At 33.1% G+C, this 23,411-nt stretch overlaps 1 long non-coding RNA gene across 1 annotated transcript; it reads right to left on the bottom strand.

Annotated features, from left to right (window-relative positions):
• Nucleotides 1-5,502: 5,502 nt before the first annotated feature.
• LOC134471496 (uncharacterized) lies at nucleotides 5,503-22,016 on the bottom strand. Its single transcript, XR_010040945.1, has 5 exons — nucleotides 21,564-22,016; nucleotides 21,098-21,201; nucleotides 20,159-20,407; nucleotides 11,679-11,776; nucleotides 5,503-6,991 (listed from the first exon to the last, which is right to left on the bottom strand). It is a non-coding gene; the product is annotated as an uncharacterized LOC134471496 (long non-coding RNA).
• Nucleotides 22,017-23,411: the final 1,395 nt, after the last annotated feature.

The following is a 23,411-nucleotide window of genomic DNA, read 5'->3' as shown; positions in this document are numbered from 1 at the left end:
ATATAATGCACATGAAAAACAAAATACACAAGAACACAATTATAACAGGAGACATAACACCCCATTATCGCAAAGAGACAGGTCAAGTAGACAAAAAGTTATCAAAGAAATAATAAAACTGAATCAATAATAGAACTGTGAGCAAGGAAACAGTAGATGTTTACAGAGTGTTCCTCCCAACCACATCAGAATACACATTCTTTTAAGTTGAGCATTAGACATACTCCAAAATAGAACATATATTATCCCATAAAACATTCTTAAGTAAATGAAGATAGTGAAATTATCCCATGCATAATATCTGACCATATCTCACTGAAATTGCAAATTAATGGCAACAGAAATTGCAAAATCTGCATAAATATATGGAAATTAAGTAAAAACCTTCTGAACAATCAGTGGGCTAATTGAAATTAAAGATGAAATAAAGCAATACTTACAATTCAATGAAAATGTGGAAACAACATACTGTAATATGTGGAACACAATGAAGTCAATCTTAAGAGGAAAATATACGTAATAAATTGTCATATAAAGAAAACAGAATGAGCACAAATAAACAACCTAATGCTTCATCTCAAGCTTCTAGAAAAAGAAGAGCAATTCAAACCCAAAGCTCATAGAATAGAGGAAATTGTAAAGATTAGAGAAGAAATCAATGCAATTTCAACTAAGAAAATAAAGAATTAATGAATCAAAAAGCTGTTTTTTTGAGAGAATAAACAAAACTGACAAACCTCTAGGTGACCTTATTAAAAAAAAAAAAAAAAAAAAGAAAAAACTCAATTCCATGAAATAAGGACTGAAAAGAAGGAAATTACTACAGATCCCATGGAAATTCAAAATATCATGAACACCTACTTTGAAAATCTCTACTCATGTAGAGTGGAAAATATAAAGTAAATGGACAGATTTCTAGAAAGATATGAACTACCAAAGCTCAACCAAGGGGATATAGCAATTTTGAATAAATCAATATCAGATATTGAAATAGAAAACTTAATTAAAAACTTACCAACAGAGAAAAGACCAGGTCCTGATGGATTCACAGCTGAATTCTACAAGAAATTTAGAAATTTAGAGATGCTAATACTCCTTAAACTCTTCAATTAAATTGAAAAGGAAGCAATCCTCTCTAAATCATTCCTGAAAGCAAGTACTCCTTTGATGCCAAAACTACAGAAAGACCCAACCAAAAAGGAAAACTATAGACCAGTCTCACTAACGAATATTGATGCAAACTTCTCAATAAAATACTGGCAAATGGAATGCAGCAAATCATCAAGAAGATTATGCATCAGTAGGATTTATTCAAGGAATGCAGGGGAGTTTAACATATGTAAATCAATAAATGTAATACACCGCATCAACAGAGACAAAATCAAAATCCACATTGTCATCTCAATAGATGCAGAAAAAGCTTTTGATAAAATCCAACACATGTTCATGATAAAAGTCCTTCAGAAACTCAGAATACACAGTGTCTACCTCAATATTATAAAGGCCGTCTATGACAAACCAACAGCCAACATTACACTAAATGGACCATGACTGAAAGCTTCCACTTTAAAATCAGGAATGTGATAAGCATGTCCACTATCACCACTCCTATTCAATATAGTTCTAGACACACTATCCAGGACAATCAGACAAGAGACAGAAATAAAGGAATAAGGATGTGAAAGGAACAAGTTAAATTCTCACTATTCACAGATGACATGATACTCTATTTAGAAGATCACAAAAACTCCATTAAAAGACTAGTAGAGGTAATAAACAAAGTCAGCAGTGTAGCTGGATACAAAGTCAGTGCTCAAAAATCAATAGCATTCCAGTACACAAACAAAAAAAACTCAGCAAGAAAGAAATTTTGGAAATATCACCCTCCCCAATATTATCTAATAAAATAAAATACTTAGGAATCAATCTAAGAATGTAAAAGACCAATATGCTGAACATTATGCCATGCTAAAAAAAAGGAGATTTAAGAGGATATTAGAAAATGGAAGGATATTAGTTGTTCTTGGTTAGGAAGAACCAACGTTGTGAAAATTGCTACACTTGCAAAACTGTTATATACATTTAATGTAATCCCAATCAAAATACCATGAACATATCTCACAGATCTAGAAAAAACACTGCTAAAACTCATTTGGAAACAGAAAAAATATAGAATAGCCAAGGCAATTCTGTGCAACAAAGGCAAGGCAGGAGGAATCTCAATTCCTGACTTGAAGCTATAAAAAAAAAAAAAAAAGCCACAGTGATAAAATCAGCATGCTACTGGCAAATAAATAGACCTGAGGATCAGTGGAACAGATAAGTAGATGCAAGTAAACTACAAAGCCACCTGATATTTGACAAAGGGGCTACACATGTTCACTGAAGAAGGGTAGCCTCCTTTAATAAATGGTGTTAGAAAATTGGCTCTCCACATGCTGAAGACTGAAATTAGACCCATGCCTACGACTATACAAAAAACTAAAGTCTAAACAGAACAAAGACCTAAATATTAAAATAGAAACATTAAATCTAGTGGATGACAAGGTAGGTAGAAGTCTTGGAGACATAGGGGTATCAGATTTCATAAACAAAAAGCAAACTGTACAGGAAACACTTCAAAGAAACAACAACTTGGATCTCATATTATTGAAAAGTTTCTGCATTTCAAAAGAAATCACCAACAGATTGAAAAGAAAACCCACCGAATGGGAAAGAATTTTAGCCAGTAACTCTTCAGACACAGGACTTATATCCAGAACATATAAAGAACTGAAAAACATCAAGCACCCCAAATTCAAAGATCCTCTACAAAAATGGGCAACTGAGGGGAGCACACAGTTTTCAGATGAAGATATACAAATGGCAAATAAATAAATGAGGAAAAGTTCACCATCATTGGTCATTTGAGAAATGAAAATTAAAACAGCATTGAGATTTCATCTCACTCCAGAAATAATAGCTGTTATCAAGAAATCAACTGATAACAAATGTTGGCGAGGCTGCAGGGGAAAAAGGAACACTGCTTCACTGTTGGTGGGAGTGTAGACTGGTGTAACCACTATAGAAATGAGTATGAGATTTCTCAGAGGACTGGAATTGGAACTTCCATTCATTCCAACTGTTCCCCTCATGGGTATTTTCCCAGAAAAACTGAAAAAAACTCATATCACAGTGATATATGTGCACCCATGTTCATAGCAGCACAGTTTGTAATAGCTAAATCTTGAAACAACCAAGATAAAGATGTGATAGTTTTATACAATGAAATATTACTCAGCTATAAAAATGATGATCTTGAGGCCTTCATAGGTAAATGGATACAACTTGAGACTATCCTCAACAGTGAAATAAATAAGAATCATATTTATAAATACTACATTGTCTCTAGTGTAAAAAAAGAACTGTAGAAGTAATAAAACCCTAAATGTATAATTGCTATTGTAATAAAGAGAGGAATAAAAAGTGCTAAAAGATATAGCTGCATATATGTTTAAGTGTGTAGAATTGATAACCATATTACTAAGTTTTTGTTGGAACACTGAACAGAACTGTTTGCAGACTCACTGTTTGTATGGCCAGTTTTTATGCTTTAATTTTGTAACTTTAACAACTATTTCTAAGAGGAAAATATGCAATTCATCAACCTGTGATTTCTTACTGTTTATTTTTTTTTGAAATTATGTATTATTTCTACCCTTTTTCTGTTTTGCTTTTTTTTTTTTTCCTCTTTAAATAAAAATGTTAAAAAATAGACTCAGATTTGGGCATGCACAAGAGTATGAAGGCAAAAATAACATTACTCAAGCTTTCAGTGCCACAGCTGTTGAATAAGTGCCAGCGGAGTCAATGTTTTGGCCCACACAAGGTCTTGGTCCTGAGCATGTCCTGATCGCAACTCTTGGAAGGTTACTTATCTGTCATGAGTTGAAATGACAAGCTGGAGAAGGAAGACTTGATTTCTCTACTCACATCCAATATAGTAATACTTCATCTGGTAGAACTAAAAACCAGCTTGTGGTGAGTCATTCATGCACACTAATGCCTGGCTCAAGCCCTGGACACATATGAAGCTAATATAAGCTCCACAAATCTTTCCATATCCCCAAGAGGATGACATTAAAGGGCAAATTAAAACTTTAAGGCCACACACACACACACACACACACACACACACACACTGTGTGTCAGGATAGATTCAGTAAAGAAAGGAAAGTGCCTTCTTAACACTTTAGTATAAAAATCTATAATACCTCACAGAAAAAATGATCATTATCTCCATGTCCCTGTCTTTGGAACAACCATTCTTGAATTTATATTTTGCACCACATCACCCAAGTCTGACCCTAAATCTATGATAGTTTTATGTTACTATGCAGAAGATCACAAGGCAATAACTGACTGCTCATTTTTTTCATGGTCCCCTGCTTTTCTGGGTAGATTAATAGACTATATCCTAGCTCCTTGCATGCATACAAGACTGTGAAGCATTTTCAACAGCTGAACATGACTGGAAGTGAGATGGATCACTTGAAAATGAAGGCAAAGAAGAACACATGTGTCCTCATTTATCTTGATCTATGACCTAAGTACACAGGAGAGCAGGCCGCTACATTGATGGATTCGAGATTTCGTGATGACTACACCTGAGGCCTAAAGCCCAAACTCTCTCTCTCAAATCTCAAAGATAATTTAGACACTAAACTTAATTTTAAAAAGTTATATTGAATCAATTTATTTTTTTTTATTCATCACTTACCAGTTTCAACAATACTGGTTATTAAAAAGTTCATTTGTTTGGCTTTATTTCGACTCAAAATACAAGAACTCTGTTAAATCCAATTTGCGTTCCTTTGGAAGCTTTTATGTTACGAATTTCAGACGTTCTTATAATTATACTATCAAAAAGTATCTAGAAAAATTATCTCCTCTTCCCCTACATTGATATGTCAGTACAAATGATAAGGCCACCCCATTGAATACAGGGAACTGGATGACACACATAATCAAGAAAAGCAGGATGGGAACAGATAGTTAATAAGAGGAAGAAGCAGGGAAACTGTGTTCTCTGCATGTGGTCTGGAAATATAAAACCATTAGATATACCCAAGAAAGTGACTAATTTCATTTGTTTTCCTTTGTCCAAAAGTTTTTGACGGATTTTCCTCATACAGAGGACTAATACTGATAATATCAAAAGAACTCAGAGAATTTATACTATCCAAAATAAAAGATCCAATGAAAACATATACAAATGAAATGAAAAGCATTTTTCAGAAGCAATAATGGTCAATAAATATATGAAAATAAATGTTGGACATGGACATTTCAGGGCATTACAGAAATGAAAACCTAAACAACACTAAGATTTCATGTTATCCCACAATGAATGGCAATCATTATGGGATTAAATAATATCAAATGTTGATTTGCCTGCAGGAAAAATCCTTTTTACATTGTTAGTGAGAATGTAAACTAGTAATACAACCATTATGCATATCAGTATGGAGAAATCTCAAAAAATCTAAAAACAGTTTATTTGATTAGGCATTTTTCTTCTGAGAATCTTCCCCAAGAATTAAAGACATTGAATTATAGTGATAAAGGCATACAAATGTATTAACAGTGCAACTTAGATAAATCCTGGAAGCAGCCTATATGTCTATCAACAGATGAATAAATAAATAAAATGTGGTATCACTACATAATGGAATACTACTTGATTATAAACAGGGATATATTTAAGACATTTGTAGGAAAATGTATTCACCTGGAAAATATAATACTAAGTGAAATAAATCAGATAGAAAATCTTGAATGTTGTGTAGTTTTTCTCATTTTAGTGATACAAATACAAGTAAAAAGTAATATCAAAGTCTCATACAATAAATCAGGGAAAAGATCTTTTCCAAATGGAAAGGGATCTCCAAGACTGAGGATGAGGGAAAGGGGTGAGGGGAAAGGGAAAAAAAAAAAAAAAAGATACATCATCTACACATACCATAAAAACAAAGTGGATATAATCATTATATGTTACAAATGTGAACGAACAATAACAAAAATAATGAAAATGAGCAATGATGATCCAGTGATAAAAGGAAGCAGTTGCATAACATGGAGAAAGGAAATAAAAAGAATGTTAACTTTGTATACTACATATGTGTTCTAAAACCTTAAAAAGTTGTCAATCTAAAAAGTGGCTAGTATTATGTATCAATCAGCAGGCAGAGATCATACATCAATAGATAATGTCTTAATGAAATATTATGTGTTGCTTCACATGAGTTCAATGCAACTGGTCAAAAATGATAATTTGCTTCATTAAAATTCAACTCATTGTTGAATGAAACCACAATAATGTCAACAATATTAACCCATTGTTTTCCTGAGCAGGAAATAAACATAACTTATCTGAATTATTAATCAGAAGATAGATGAAAATACTTTTTTGTTTTTAATGATAGATATGCATTTACATTTCCATGTTTTCAATAAAAAATGAGCACATTAATAGGAAATTCACACATGTATATACCACATATTGAATCTTTTTACTTCTCTTTCTCTTCCTTCCCCACTATTTCCAATCCCCAGATCCCTTCTCCACCCCACAAAGTCTATCTTTGTGTTCCCTATTCAGTCTTTTATTTTGCTCTTTAAAGTATTTATAACTTAAGTTTCTTATACAAAAGAAATCATGTGACACTTAACTTTCTGTGTCTGATTTTTTTATAGTTATTAAAACTCTGAGAGAGATGGTAATTTTATAGCTAAGCAAAATGGTACAATTCATCAAGTCTAAGTATTCATACTCATTAAATGTAGTGGATATTTTCAGTGCTCTAATGCAAAGTTTCTCTTTACAATGTGTAGTATTTTCTATTTCTCATATATACCAGATTTATACATTACTGTGAGATAGGGGAAGAATCCCGAGACACATTCTTAGAGACTGTGTGGTTTCATCGCTGCTGCTCTGTGCACTGGGATGCTATGAGGGAAAAGAAGAAAAGATGCATATTTCTCAGTCTCTTTTGCCGCTGTATTTGTGCAACCACCATAGGAAGAAAGCATTGTTATTTCCACTTAAAGAATTAAAAAAATGGAGTTTCAGAGAAATGAAGTACATTTTCAAAAGACACAAAGCTAATGATTGAAATTTTAGATAGGTGTTTTTGTCTATGTTCTCTTCTTTTCTGTACCAGCAAGTGCAAAACTTTTGCCTTCATTCCAGAAATATTTGATATGTGTCCGAGGGAGGAAAATATATACAGTCAAAGTAATCATAATCATTTCCAGAGTATGGTGTAGTATTGTATATCACATCATTGTATGATACATCATAAAGACACCTATCCTGACCCACCATCCATATTATTCTATCAGACTGTTTCAATGTTTAAACCAAACTGCTTACTGATAACTTCTACTAAATCTCAAACATCTGTGTTTGTCCCTTACTAAATATTCAATGTATTTTAGCCAAGTCGTTTTTTAAGAGACCACAATTCTAGCACTGCATAACTCAAAAGCTTGTTTGGAGAATGAGAAATTCTATATCAAAGAACCTTATATTTTTCAAAGTGTTTCATGGGACTTATTTTTATGCAGTTATGTGTATGTTTTTCTTTGCATGTAAGAATTCAGTGCCATTTTCAAAAGGTAATTCAAAAAAGCAATTTGATTTCATGTTCCTAGATCAGTAGAAACAAACTCTATTTGCTTATACACAATATGGGTAATCTGGAAAAACCATTCTTGTAAGGACATTAAAAAATTTCTATACATCACTAAGTAAGAAAGGCAGCCGCTAGTCGTATGCTTTTGACACTCAGAATTAAGATGTGTTGCCTCTGGGTGGTTCTGCATTCTGCTATTTCCATTGCCTTCCATTCTGAGTGCTATAAATGAGTAATACTTCAGAAAGCTAGAGAGCTAACTTTTCCTGAAGGCATTTGATGTTTTAAGAAAGAACCCTACAGCAAGTCTAACATTAATGTGAAATACTGTGAATTAAAAATCCCGGGACTGGGAAGTAATAGAAATGCCAGTTTGAAGAGATGGTGGAAATTAACACACATTTTATTGTATTTGTACTCACAAGTTCAACTTGCTGGAATGTAAATGGAAAAATAAATTTATACCTTTATATCTATAGCAAATAAAAGAAGATTTTGAATTACATATTGCTATAAAAAAGATCAATGTTCTCATGTTCTTGGCAATAAATAGTAACAACAGACATGCACATATATTTTTTGTCATCTGAACTTAAAATTTCTTTTTTTATAATATCTCATTCCTGTTTTCACTGTTCTTTAGGTATCTCACTGGATTCTAATAAAACCACCTGTGTTAGATCAGTTAACACTGTATGCACTTAATACATAAACAAATGAGATAAAGAGTTTGTGCTTTCTCCACAAAAGCATGAATTAATTTTTAAAGCACATTTAAATGATTTTATGTGGGTTAAATTTAAACCTCTGGAATTATTTTCTTTAAGTACAATTTTATAATCAGTCAACATTGGCAAAGGCTATTATTTATCTAAATGTGCTACTTCTTTTGTGCCTTTCTCAAGACCTGAATTTCTTGAAGAGTTTATTTTCTAAGGGCAAATCTGATATTATATAAGATAATCACAAGTTATGATATAATTTTGCTGGGAAGATGGAGCATATTTCATAGCCACATAAGGAGTACCTACTCTGCCATTACACTGTAGAGACTACATACATTACTAAGCATTTCAAGCTGAGGCCATTTGGTACAGTTGAAGCACCTGATACATGCTGACCTGTACTATACTCACTAGTAGAGAGACAATTATACTTTAGGAGTTTCTTTAAAATTTTTCAACTGTTTCGGTTTTGTCCTTCTTTGGTGAGCTCATATTCCTTCTATTTTTAAAATTTTAAAAATGTAAAAAGAAAAACAATTATACAGAGTTTCAAAACATGATAATTAACATTGGTTAATATATTGCATATTGTTTCATCAAAGTAGTTGTTCAGATTATAAGATATAGGCATAAAAATAATCAAACAATTGAACAATGAAAGCACAAACTGTTCTTTTGGATTAACTGACTATATATATATATATATATATATATTTTCTTTTCTCTTTCTATTTCCTTTTACCTGTCTATGCTGTTATTTCTTTTTGAGAAATTTGTTTGCCTTTAATTTTCACAATATATATTGAACATTTTGTATCTTACTCTTTCAGTTTTTTGCACTAGGGAGAAAATACAATATTTATACATGTCAATTTTTTGACTTATAAATATGTCTCAAGTTCCATCCATTTACCTGTAAAAGCCTCAAATTTATATTTCTTTATACCTGGGTAATACTCATAAAAATGCCACATCTTTTTTTCTGTTTCATTTTTCTTTTTTACTCAGCTCTTGAAGATGTTTAACACAATTCCCAACTCTTTGCCAAATTTTCACAGTCAATTAGTTCTAGATTTTAGTATTTTTATATTAAATTTATTATTTTTTCATCCTTTTTCTTCTTTGCTGGTTTTCAGACTTTCATAATTCTCAGTCAGTCATTTTTAAGTCTTCTAGAACAAAACTCAAATTAATTTTATTTTTAAGCCATCTAGTACATAACTCAATTTCTGTTTATCTTAGCATGACTATTAGAATAATTTTCCAAGAAAAATTTTGAAATTTCTTAGTCATTTATTTTCTAACATGATCTGGAAACTCCAGTATCGTATCTCTTTGCCCTTTATCTTAACTCACAGAATTACTTCTCACTCAGTGTTTCTAAGTTGGATCTTTCTCCTCCTCTTGATCTTGTAGGTAAATTTCTGTTTTCTTCTCTCACCATTTAATCCAATTGAAACGTACTTTACAGTATCTCAAAAACATTTCACTTTTATCCTTAAATCCTAACTTCCTGTAATCTTCATAGCAAGATCTACTTTTCCCTTCTGTCCTTCTTTACTGGCTCACCTAAGATGAGGCAGGACTTGCAGAAGCTGACGTGGATGAGAGCTGGATCTGAAAGTTTGAACTCGTTTATGAGAAATTCACACAGGGGTGAACACCTGCTCTGCATTCTTAACTTCTCCTTCACTTTCTTCAGCAATTTTTTCTCATTCCTGTATTTCTTTCCTTCCTCAGTTTTTGCTTCAGCAAAGGAGAAAGAGTAGACTTATGAACTAGCAAGATCCCCAAGAGAATTATCTCCCTATGACGATCTAGGGAAGTATGAAACCCTCCAGTTCACTGTCTTGCAGAAATCTTGATAGAGCTCTAAAATTCTATCAATTCTGAAGTTGCATATTTTCTCAACTCCTCCTCTTCATGTTCAGTTTTCAATTCCTTGTTCTGATACACATATAAAATTCAACAAAGTTTTGAATTAAAGGGGCAAAAGCAATTTTTCACAATGCATTCTGAGTATGACAGACTCCACTGACATTTCATGATTGGGAAAGCATTGGGTTGGTTAGATAAAAGACAGAACACTTTGTATTATTTCAGTAATGTATTTTTCAAAAAGAATAGGACATTTCACCATTAAGATAATTTTCAGCCTCTGTATTATTGAAAAATTTCAGCCACTTCATATCTAATCCAATTTGTCACTACCATTTTCTTTCCTCTCAATTTTCCTATACACACATTTTCCTTATTATTTTTTTCTTTTCCCTTACCCATTACACATCACATGAATTCCTCTCACGATCCAAAGCAAAGGCAACGATATTTTTTTTTCTTTTCTCATAGAAGTTAGTTTCCTAAAGATATTGGTACCTGTCAACAACTAGCATGTCAAATAAAGTATGAAGGTAATTTTTCCAATTGTAAACACTCTTAAATGTACTAACAGAGCCAGGAGTAATTTTTGAGCTATCTCTCTGCTTAATTTCATGCTGCTTTACTCATATAAAAGGATGAGAATGCTACATCCCTGTCATTTCTCTCTTAACATTTCACTGCTGCATCCGTGTGGCCTCTTGTTAATTCAATGACCATCACTTATTGAAGAATTTTCTGTGCAGCTCTTGGTATTGTGCTGAAAGCTTAAAGAAAATGTAATAGTACATGGTCTAATGATAAAGTGATTTAAGATGAGATCAGGCACATTCAGGGTGGTATGGTCATAAGCAATCCAAACATAGTTTTAAAAGCCCTTTTAGTATAAAATAAGAACTAAAGACAAGTATGAAACTGAATGGAGTACTTCTAATCAGTAATCATGACAAGTTAGGAATTTTAAAATTAACAAATGTCAGTAAGAATTTTTAAATCAAAGAAATGGCGTAATACTTATGTTCATGAACAGACTCACAGTAATTTGTTCTTTGGGTTTATGACTTTTGGATATAAGATCATTCCTTCACAAAAGTTTGGACATTTTTCAGTACATAAAATAGTGCATTTTGATATCATGTTTATTTATTTATTCTGTTTTAATTTCTACTTCCCAAGTCATTATGGTTGATTCCAAAACATCTTTAGAATACCTGCAAATTTTAGGAAAATATCAAGCTTCATTCCCAAATGAGATTTGACTTTGTGGGGGTGTGCGTTGCTTGTTTTCTTTCAATAACTAATCAAAATTTTCTGAATTGATGTTCCTTGTTAACAAGCTTGTCACTGATATATTATTTTAGTCACAGGCTATACATTTCATGTTGTTTTCACTGACCTCAATTTTTCCTGGTGACCTGTGTAATCCCTCTTCATTGTGCTAACAGCCATGATGGTACCTGACTGGAAGACAGATGTAATGGGTGTGATGAGAACCTGTAGGTAAGACATAATTTCCACATTGCACTTAATCAAATTTTAAATCAAAAGACGATCAGCTGAACACATTGCTAGTTTTAATGTAAGAAGGCTAAGCTAGCAAGGGGTCCTAAACTTAAGCATCCTTCACTTTAACGTACCTCAGCAACTTTTCCTTTAATGTCTGCTTCTTAAGACATTTCCAGAACATAATGACATTTGATTCACTTACAGATCCTTAAAGGAAAAATTATCATAATTTTTTCTTGATAGTAATAACTATCTGGTTTACTCAAATATTGATGTTATTCCAATAAAAGTTAATAGTAGTAACATACAATATTTCCTCTAAAATGAAGAATTTTATTAAAACACTTAAGATAATCACTTTTAGATATAACAATGAAATTAATGACAACAAGCAAGTCTTAGATTAATCATGATATTCTAAAAATTGAGCAAAGGAATTTAAACTACATATAAGTAGATAAAATAATTCTCATTACACTAACATTAACACACATATGTCAGTATTATTAGTGAGATTCTTTTTCATTCAATAACCACTTCACTATGAAATTTAAATTTTCGTTTAAGCCCTCAAAATAACAAGCAAAGAGCTTTAGGTTAACACTGCTGTGAATCAAAATGTGTTATCTTTCTCCCACCTGCGCATCAGATGTGGTGACTGTTGAATGGCAGCAATGATTCTCTTCCCAAGACAGAATACAAAAAGTAAACTCACTTAGACTGGATTCATTTGGACAAAATTTCTCCTTTGGAATTCATGGTCAGGTTTGTAGTTTGAGATTTTTTTCTACATTGATCTGAGTTAGAACCAAAGACTAATCTCTAAGAATACTTTAACCTGCTCTCTGTAAGGTTTACTTTCTCTGTCTTTCAATAATTCACTTTCAGCATTAAAAAAATGCTCCTTTCAACAAATTTTGGAAGTTATTCCTAATTTTAAACTCCTTTAATATCTCTATATGGCTTCCAAGATATACTTTAAATTTATTTGCACATATTAAAAGAGATGGCCTCTATAGCTTCTAACAGTTTTTTTTTCCCTACCAATCTGACTCTTGTAACAGTATCTAAAAATATTAAAATCATCCTAGGTTTTTTTTTTTTTATGAAGAAATTCTGGCACTTGTTCTCTTTTGCTGCAAGGTTTAAGCTACTAATTTGTAGCTCTGCCTATTTCCTGCTTATTCTTCATATCTTCACCTGAAGTCTGAATTTTATGAGGCCTTTGCTGATTTCCCTAGTCAGGAATAAATCCTTTTTTAGCTGCATTTTAGGAATAAGTTCACATCGGAAAATGTCTTACAAAACATTTTTGTCCTGTTCTTTTCATACATTTCTCTTTATTACAATATAATATCTTCAGCATAATCTGTACCTATGTTCACATCTGTGTCTCTACTTTTAAGTATAATGTCCGGGACATAACTAGCACTTATGAAAAATTTGATTAATGAATTGAATTTAAAACTGATATCTTTACTAAGATCATTACTTGCATTGATTCTTTATAAAAATCCCCAGATTTTAGAGTATTAATGAAAATGAATTTATAATAAAACCACGTATTTTCCGGTATGCTGATGGACATTTAGAGATAGAAAACATTTTTATCATTTCACTTCTACCATAACCTTCTACCATATTACTTTAGTTCTCTACATTTTTTTGAGTCTGACATGGAAATATATTTTCCAGTTCTATAGAAACCACACAAAAGCAAAAATAGATAAAAATAATCATTTTGATAAGTTGGCATACTGGTGAGTCTCCTATCCACCATATTAACCCATAATTTGTTCACTCATCTGGCATGAGTAATACAAGCTTGTGAACGAAATAATAACATTTGTTTTGGCACACAGCTAGTAAGGAAATACTAATAAACAGCTTGCTTGAGGCACTGTGGAGAATGAAACCATTTCAGAAAACTGAAGCTTAGCCTAAAATCTTTCCATATCCAGAAAGGATCTTATATAATTCTTCCAGTGTATCTCCACAAAGTCTACTCCTGTCATTCTTCTTTCTTTGAATTTAACTGTCTTATTCAAAAACCCATATATCTCAGCTCCTGAAACAGACCACTCATACTGTATCGATCATATTTTACACATATGAATGGGGTATTTTCCATGAAATTTTCATCTTATTGACACAATATCTTGATCACCTGTTCCTGTACTGGGAGGGCTCATGAGACTATTTTAAGATTTGACATTTCTCTTACTGTTCTTCTCCATCTTTCCATGCAGTTCCTGTGATATGTTTTATTTTAGACCTATTCACCATTGATATATATTCAAAGCCTAAAAATTGGCCTTGAGAATTGAGAAGTGATGCATTGGATGAGTTTTGAATTAAGACATAAAATTCGTATCCCTCTTCTACCAATTATTCTTTTGCATAAGCTAGGGTATAGCTTCTCATTTTCTTGATTATGAAATCTATCTTTAAAAATCTGCTTGTTTCTCTGATTATTTATGACTTTCAAAAGCAACTAGTTACTAAAACTCAGACCTAGAGATCAGATCTCTTAGTACCACCATGAGTGACATAAAACCTCCTGAATTACTTAAGACTTTGTTTCCTTATTGTAGTCAGAGTTTACAAGGGAATGTATTTAATAAAGGACACATAATTTATAGGCCTATTTTATAATATTCACCCAAAATGTCAAATGCAGAGGAGTGCAAGAGATGTTTCCACACATAAGAGACCCAAAGAATCCAACAAGAAGGCCTGGATCCCATGGAAATGTCTTGCAAGTCTCCAGCTGAAGACCTAAAGATCATCCCATGAGACTACCTAGAGGCTTAGAGCCTGTGATAACATCTCATTCATGTTTGTATTAAGGATTTGTGCTAAAATGTCCCAAAAGTCTGTGGTAGAATTTAGAAAGTCTTTGCCAGCAGGATTAAGGATCTGGACCATGAGGGTGAGAGATCTGCACTGGAGCCAGAAAGCAATGCTCAAAATAAAAGCCAGTGCTTCCCCAAAGATAACAACAGCTATCCTCAAGACAGCAAGGACTCAAACTCCCCCAACAACGAGAATAGCTGAGTTCTTATCAGGAAAACCAGCATGACAAGTTTCTCCAGCAGAACTAACAGCACACCATCTTGCCCTCCAGTTCTCCTGTTACACTGTTGGTAAAAATCCTCAGGTGGGCTATCCAAACTAATTCAGTTTACTTGAGTATTACAAGTTGATCATTAGTTAATCTACCATGCTTACTTTAAAATGAAAACCATGTCATGCCTTCTTACCTCATAAAATTATTAAAAGTGGTAAAATGGCATGGATGTCAATGCTTTGATAAGTAAAACAGTATGGCAATATGAAATGTTAATTTGTATTCAATATTATTTGTGCAGAGCCTACCAAAACTCACTTCTTTCTGTGGAATCAAGGTTGTCATTTCTCTATTTTAAAAACTGAATTCTGATCATTTGGTCCTCCTGTAGTCTTTTTGCACCATAATTGTGTTTCTTCACCAGGTACACAAAAAGCAATCTATGTGTGTGCATTGATCCCTCAGAAAATTATCCCCTAAACTAAATCATCTAGAAAGAGATTTAGGGTATATGGCTTGATGTAGCAATGAACATCCTGAGATTGGGACTGAAAGAAATATGAATGACTTACTGCCAAAAAGAAAGAGAATGATTAGAAATATAGACTAGAAAGAAAATAAAATGAAAATGTATTGTTCCATGGGGGAAATGCACTGATTTTGTGCACTGATATATTCTGGGCATACTTACAAACATCTCCACACTTAATGGTCACAAAGTAGATGAATAGAAAAGGAGGACTCAGTCATCCAAAGCAACTAAAGGCAAATCTAAATAAGGTCTGCATGATTGTAGATAAACAAAACCAAACCTAGAAACCAATACTTCCTGAAATAAATAGATAGGGAACCATACAAAATCTTACAATAATAGATAACTACTGGAATGGTACCAGAAGCCGTACCTTGGTTGTGTATCAGTGGTCAAAATAAAGGACTGAGAATAGAAAAACCTTCCTACCAGTCACAATGTTAATATAAACTCCACGATTGAGCTGGTGTGCGAAATCTGATGTTCACTTATCTAATGTATGTCTAGAAATTAAATAGTCCTTATGTTGCGAACATCTTCCCTTTGGAATTTCTTTTAAAGTATTGTCAAAAATCTTCGGTAAATATCAAGAGCCTGTTTTGTATATTTCTGAATATGTCTACTAGCTATTTCCATTTAGGAGTTTTATGTCACATGCATGTAAGAAAAAGAAAGGAGAAGAGTTTGGCTCAGGGGGGTGAGTGCCTCCCTGGCAAGTGCAAGGTCATGAGTTCAATCCACGGTACCAAAAAAGAAAAAAATCTTTAATATTCTTACCACATTTCTGTATTTAACATTGTGATCACTTTCAGTTAATAACACACTGAGCATTTATATATTCTACACCTCAGTCCCTACAACTGATAAGTCCTGACACTTGTATTTCTTGAATGTAGTCATCTTGTTCTTTCGGACTTCATTCAAATCACCATTGTCATTTGTCCACAGCCCACTACAAACTGTGTTTTTGTTTTTTTTTTTTTTTTTTTTTTTTTTGCTGATTCTCATTCACAGAGCACGAGTTATGCTACACACTTTGTCAGAGCATCTATAAGTGCTTGGGTGACTATGTTACTCAGCAGTACTTACCCTTTCAATTAAAGTTCAAATACATTCGCACTGTGCTTTGTGTGGAGTTTGTAGGGCACAATCTGTGTAGCTTATTCCACAGAGCTCAAAATACGTTGGTTTATCAGCCTGTTTCTCATCTGCCTAATCTTTATCATCATTGGAAATAGTATTTTGGGTTCTTAATTCATTAAATCCTGTATTTTCAAATAGATGCTTAGCATCACTAAAATAAAACCCTAGTCTATCTGTCCAAATATTACATCATTATCTTTCAAGATTGGTACTCAAAAAAAAAAAAAAAAAAAAAACAAAGTTAATGCCTATTTATTTGTAGAATAAGTAAATCACTGAAAGGTTTTTTGATTGGCTGTTATTGTGATCCTGAATAATTAATTCACTTTTCAATCAAGTGACAATGAGGTCACTACTAGATTTATAATTTTGTGAGACAAAAACATTATCTATTTATTTATTTATGAAATGTTAATGGCTCTTTGAGGATGCCTAGTTTATTTTCCAAGATCTTAACGTTTTTTCCTTTTCTCTCTTCTCTGTTTTCCTTATGGTTTGAAGGATCAGGTCAAAGGCCTTATACATGCTAAGTAAACATCTTACCAGTGACTTACACTCCCAGCTCTCTCAAGATCTTCACATTCGTCATGCCTTCTCTACAAATGGTAGTCCCAAATAATACCTTAATTTTTTGCTTACTCTGGAATTTATTATCTGTTGTATCCCTATTAAGCACTGATGCTATTCTATAACTCAGAGACCTAGGTTTATGTCATCAAACCGTTACATTTAATTTCAGTGAACTCATGGACTTTTGGGATTGAGTTCATATTCGTATTTGTTTTTGCTGGTAACAGAGCCTACACAGTACATGTGCATAAAAGAAATCAATAATCAAAACAAGTTTGAATAAGTGAATGAACAATTTAGAAATAGCTTCAAGTTTCTGTATTCTGTAGGTTACAGATTAGAAATATTGAGAAAAATAATGTTATTGATTTCAATTGCATCAAAGTAAAGATAAATTGATTGTTAGTTTTCATGAAATCTCCCACTGAGATGTATATATTTTCCTCAGAATTTAATTGTTTGGTATATTTTGTCTGTTCTTTTTCTTTTAGATTTTATACCACTGAATTTCTTTGTTTTCAACTTCATTTTGTATCTCAAAATAATTATCTCAAAATTACTTAAATTTAAAAAGTCATTTTTCTTATATTTCACTAATTCTTTCAATTTTTAATATTTGTATTTTAATTTGTAGTTACTATTGTTAAATAGTCCTAACTATGTTTTATAAATAGATTTTTTTATGTTTTTACTTAAAATATTTATTCTATGGGAAATTTCCTTATGTAAAAGTCACACTCAGACAAATTTTGATGCTAAAAAATTATTTTCACTAAATTATATTAGCTTTATTTTATATTGTTGGTAAGATAATAAGCCTACGGTCATTTCTTAAGTCCAAGTAGCTATTGATATTTCTGATGCATATATCTCTATTTCCTCTTAGAGTTTAAATGACAATGTTGCTAATATTTAGTTTGAACATAAATCTTATTACAGGAAAAGTACAAATTAAGGGTTTTCTAAATATCCATGATCAATATCTGCCTTTGATACTTACTGCCTCTGTGATCTAGGGAAATGTATCTTAATTGTTGGAGCTATACTATCTTCATCTATACATTGGTTTGTTAATTTCTAATTTAAAAAACTTGCATATCAACATGAGTGGAAACCACTGTAAAGCAGCTAAAATTCTAGTTCTATCCTGCTCCTGTGCACTGTCATACCTTACTCTATCTTTTTCTTTTTTTGCTAACTGTTCACTCTTCCTAGACTCTTGCCTCATATATTTTCTTTTTTTTTGTTTTCTGTTTTAATTTATTATTTGTTATTTTACAGAAAAAAAACTGAAACAAAATTTCATAGCAAAGACATAGGAAAATAATAATATGTTATATACTATTATTTTTTAAGTAGTTGCTCAAGTTGCAAGATATTAACATAAAAATTTCTCAAACTGATATATGAATTAGGAGAATTAATAGTATAACTGACTTGTATTTTTTTTTTTCCTTTTCTCTACTATCCTTTCCCCTTTCATCCACCACAGTTCCTTTTTCTTTGGGAACAATATCTTCCCATTTCGGGATATCTAACATTTTAGACTTTATTTATGCTTTCAATTTCTCATACAAAGGAGACAAGGTTTGTTTGTTTGTTCGAACTTGAGACAGGATTTTTCTATGTAGTTCAGGCCTTGAACTTACAATGCAGGGAAGGCTGGCCTCAAACTCATTGGTAATACCCCTGCTTTAGCCTCCCAAGGTTTGGTATTATAGAAATATATTACCTAATATATTTTCAAAGTAGTGAAAATTTTTAAAAAGTTTAATTTTAGTATCAGTTGGTTAGTATAGTTCCACCAGCCTGAACGACATAGTAAGACTTATACTAAAAACAAAACAAAACAAACACAAAAAACATTGACATATTTAATTCATTAGCATTATTTCTTCTTTATGAATACATGGAAATATTATATGATAGAGGCCAATTCTGGCAACAGTTTGAATTTAATGATAATCTGTAATAACAACAATAAAGGCATTCTCAATACCTGCTACTTATCGAAAACTTGTTATATAGAAAACTGGTCTCATGTATCTTACATATATTATATCTAATATATAAAAATATCATATAGTAATAAGAAGCTCACATTCTAAGAAAAAAAAATATGTTGCCAAAGAACACACAATACAAATGCTTGACAGATGTTCTTGTTCAGACTCTATACATTTACCCCATTTACATTCTAATAAATATTTAAAAATCCAATTATTATATAGGACTTATTTCAATGAAACAATTTACTGAAAATGAATAAAATTCTATGTAAATATATCTGTAATAAAGCACATAAATATTTATAAATGAAACAAGTACAATACAAGCAATCCTGTGTTTTCAGCAATTGCCTATCATTGGAGATAGTGGAAACAATAGTTGTGATGTCATTCTAAATTTTCCAGAATATCATGTAGACAAATTTTAGTTAACATTCCTCAAAGAATAGAATCACTTGAAAATACATGTATAATTATGCAAGGGAATTTATTACGCAGACTTATATATAAGATGAGTGTTGGAAAGGACCTTAGTGGCCATCTGCACTCAGAAGAGTTGGATGATCCAATAGCTGCTCAATCCCAGAACAAGAGGAACTGAGCAGCATGTCAGTCAAATCTCTAGAATCTCACTGGAAAATCCAACCAAACATGTAGTAAAGCTCAAGAAACTGAAGATAGATGTTCAGAGGCAATGGTGAAGACAGGAGCTTTTCAAAAACTGGCACTGTGTTGGTTACTTTTCTCTCTTTTCTGAGACAAAATACAGAACACCCAAAATTAAGGAAGGAAAGGTTTATTTAGCTCGCAGGTTGTGGGCATTTCAATCCATATTCAACTGGCTTTAAGGCAAAGTAGATTATGGCAGAGGGCATATGGTTCATGGCAGGAGAAAACAACAAAAGCAATGAGCAAAAAAGTGGGGAGTGTGCAGATTCTTTCCATTCCTTATAATATTGTAGACTGCCTGCCCCAAGGTGGGTGTAGCACTCACACACATAATACCAACACTGATCATGAATCAAATACAAACTCTGTAAGCTCACCTCTGAAAAACACCTCCATGAGAATGATGGCAACAAAAGAACCAACAACAGAGGACAAACAACAACACTTCTTCTTCTTCTTCTCTAGTTCTCCTTCTTTTTATCTTGCCAACAATCCTCAGGTGGATCATCCACACTCAGCACCATACTGATTCAATTCAGCTGGTGTGACAATTCAACCACCAGTTGTCAATCCACCACAATCCAATCCTGGTCAACTTGATAATGATATCCATTTCCTCATAGTCTCTAGTGGCATATTTTGAAAAGTTAGCATTTCTTGGTCTATTCAGATTTACATTAATATAACATTTACATATATACAATTCTCATTACGGTCATTCCTACAAAAAAAGTGAAATATTCAAAGGCTGACTAAAATTCAAGGTTAAAACCACAATAGTATTTGACTAATCAACCTAATTACAAGCATATACCTAAAAACAATTTTACAATCATATACCAGTGCTAACACAAGCACAGTCCTTGCTTCTCAGTAAATTTTAACAAGACATGGCAAGAATGAAAAGCAGGAATCTCCTGAAATTTAAATATGCTTCCTTTAAATGAAAGACTTCAGTTCATTTTTCCATTTTTCTGTTCTCAACAGCCATGTTCTATTCCATGTCATCTTTGCAACCCAGAGTTCCACTGGAGACTTCCATCTGGCCCAGTGCTTCAAATTACTCTGCTGGCACTTGATTCTTAATTTCCAATGTAGATCTGGCCAAAAGCTCTCAACAGTAACTGTGCTACCACTCCAACAGTAGATTGCACTGACTTTTTTTTTTCTGCCACACAGATAATATCTCTAAATACAAGCAAAATGCAGGCCAAGTCTCCAACAGTAGATTGCACTGACTTTTTTTTTTCTGCCACACAGATAATATCTCTAAATACAAGCAAAATGCAGGCCAAGTTTCTACCAAAGCCCAATACCTGGGATCCAGCAGCCAATGCAGTCCTTCTCTGTAGAAGCCTCCTGAGCTTCATGTTGACTCACAGCCTTTCCACCAGCACTCTGTTGTTCCAGAATCCAGAGTCTACAACATAGTGTTCAGTATACAGAGGCTATCTCTTGACCAGTCTCTCAAACCCTTTCCATATTAATTTCCAAGACTGTTAAGACAGGCAGGCAGAAAAGATCACAGCAGTGATCCCATTTCATTATAGATTGGGTTTTGCAAAGAAAATGACTTAATACAGAACACATAATTTATTAAATCATTATGGAGTCAAACACAAGAAATATAGGAAATCTGTCCACACACTAAGACCCAAGGATTCAGCCGAGGGCCTGGATTTCATAGCAATTTCTTGCATGAATTCAGTTGAAAACCTAGAGCCCATAACAATGTCTCCCATGAGTCTAACTGGAGTCCTGGAGCCTACAATAATTACTCACCTAAGTCTGCTTCAGGGATTTGTGCTGGAAAGGCCCAAGAATCAGTAGTGGAAGCTAGAAACTCTGCCAGCAAAATGAAGGATCATGCACACCAGTAGGCTAAAGGTCATGTACTTGAGTCAGGTCATGTACTTTTGCTGCCCAAAATAAGGATCAGAGCTCTCATGAGAAGTACCATAGCCATCATCAGTGATAACAAGTCCCAAGCTTCTCTATATAGCTGAGTTTATGTCAGAAACCCAGTGCAACAAGCTTCTCCAGGAAACTGAACAGCTTGCCATCTTCTTCTCTGGAGCCAGGAAGCTATAATCAAAGTAAAGTTATCAGAGCTTCCCCAAAGTGAAACACAGTCAGTCTCAGTGACAATAACATCTTGAGCGCCTCCTCAGATGAGAACAGACATGTTTGTATCAGGAAAGAAGCTTGACAAACTCTTACAGGGGAACCAATAGCTACAGGATAACCTACAACATACTTCCTCTCCAGTTCTCCTTTTTATGGTGGTAATGATCCACAGGTGGGTCATCCACACTCAGCACTATGCTGATTCTGTTATACTGGTGTTACAAGTTGACCACCAGTTGTCAATCCACCACAGGCACGCTTCCTAGTTATTAGTCTTAGTTATTCATTTATTGTCTTAGTTATGCACTTATTGCTTGGGCAAAATGCCTAACATTCATAAGTTACATGAGGGAAAGTTTAGCTCATACGTTGTAGAGTTTCAGGCCCTATTCAGCTGGCTACAAGGCAGAAGATCATAGCAGAGGGGCATGGCAGGCAGAAGGCAGTGAAGCAGAGAGTAACAGCAGCAGGCCTGCCTTGTTTCGGGCCCTTTATATATCATCCAGTATACAAGCCTGTTGACATGGAGCGTCCATTGTCAACATCCCACTTAATCCCAGGACCACACATCCTAGATCTAGCCACCTCAGAAAATCTCCACCTAAGAGCAATTGAGATTTTGGGGCACATTTAGATATAAGTTATAGCACTTTCCTTTCTTTCTTTTGTTAAATTTCATCCAAGGTATAAGCCTATTTGTTGGTGTGATCCCAACTGAGATGGGTCTTTGTTTCCCATTCTCTGACCTACCTGTCAGCCATTCACAGACACATCCAGAACTGTACTCTAATAATCTGTTAGGCATCTCTTAACCTATTCCATTTGATGTATCATGATTAACAGCTCAGTCCATTGACAACTGTACACATATCCTTAATACTTAATTAAATAATACTTTATTTACAAATACAATAGCAAGTCCTAACCACATCTAGCAGGATACAATATCCTGCATATAAATAAAAAACAGTGCTCTCTCAAAATAGGACAAATTATTCATTTGATGATGCTTACTCTTCTCATGTCATCTTGTAACTTCAGTATTGTAATTTACATTTAACAATAGTTCACAACAACTTTGACAGTATTATTTTACACAGGAAGAAAACAAAGATGTCATCTTAACATATGTGTATATATGTGTCCAGGCATTTTAATAAAATAGGAAATACTTATGACAATTGCAGTTTTTATTTCCATTATTGTTCACATGGATATAGCTGGTATAGCTACCATCTACTACCCTTTTATGTATTGTACTGACCTTTATCAAGTACATGAATGGGCCTCAGTTATTCCCCTAGCTCAATAATCAACAACCTCATTCTTATACTGGGACATTAGTCATCCGACCTGGATTGAACTGTAGTTTTCCACAAACTTTAATAAATTGTGGGATAATATTGTAAAATACACTAAAGGAATTATTGCACTCCCAAACATATTCTTCCTGCAATTGATTGTATAGCAGAAGTACAAATACATCTTTATGATCTCCCACAA

Source organism: Cavia porcellus, unplaced genomic scaffold (genome assembly GCF_034190915.1).
Source record: "Cavia porcellus strain 051 isolate PalLab524CR breed Dunkin Hartley unplaced genomic scaffold, mCavPor4.1 scaffold_18, whole genome shotgun sequence".
In the NCBI taxonomy this organism is placed as follows: domain Eukaryota; kingdom Metazoa; phylum Chordata; class Mammalia; order Rodentia; family Caviidae; genus Cavia; species Cavia porcellus.
This window is presented reverse-complemented; position numbering and strand designations above follow the sequence as displayed.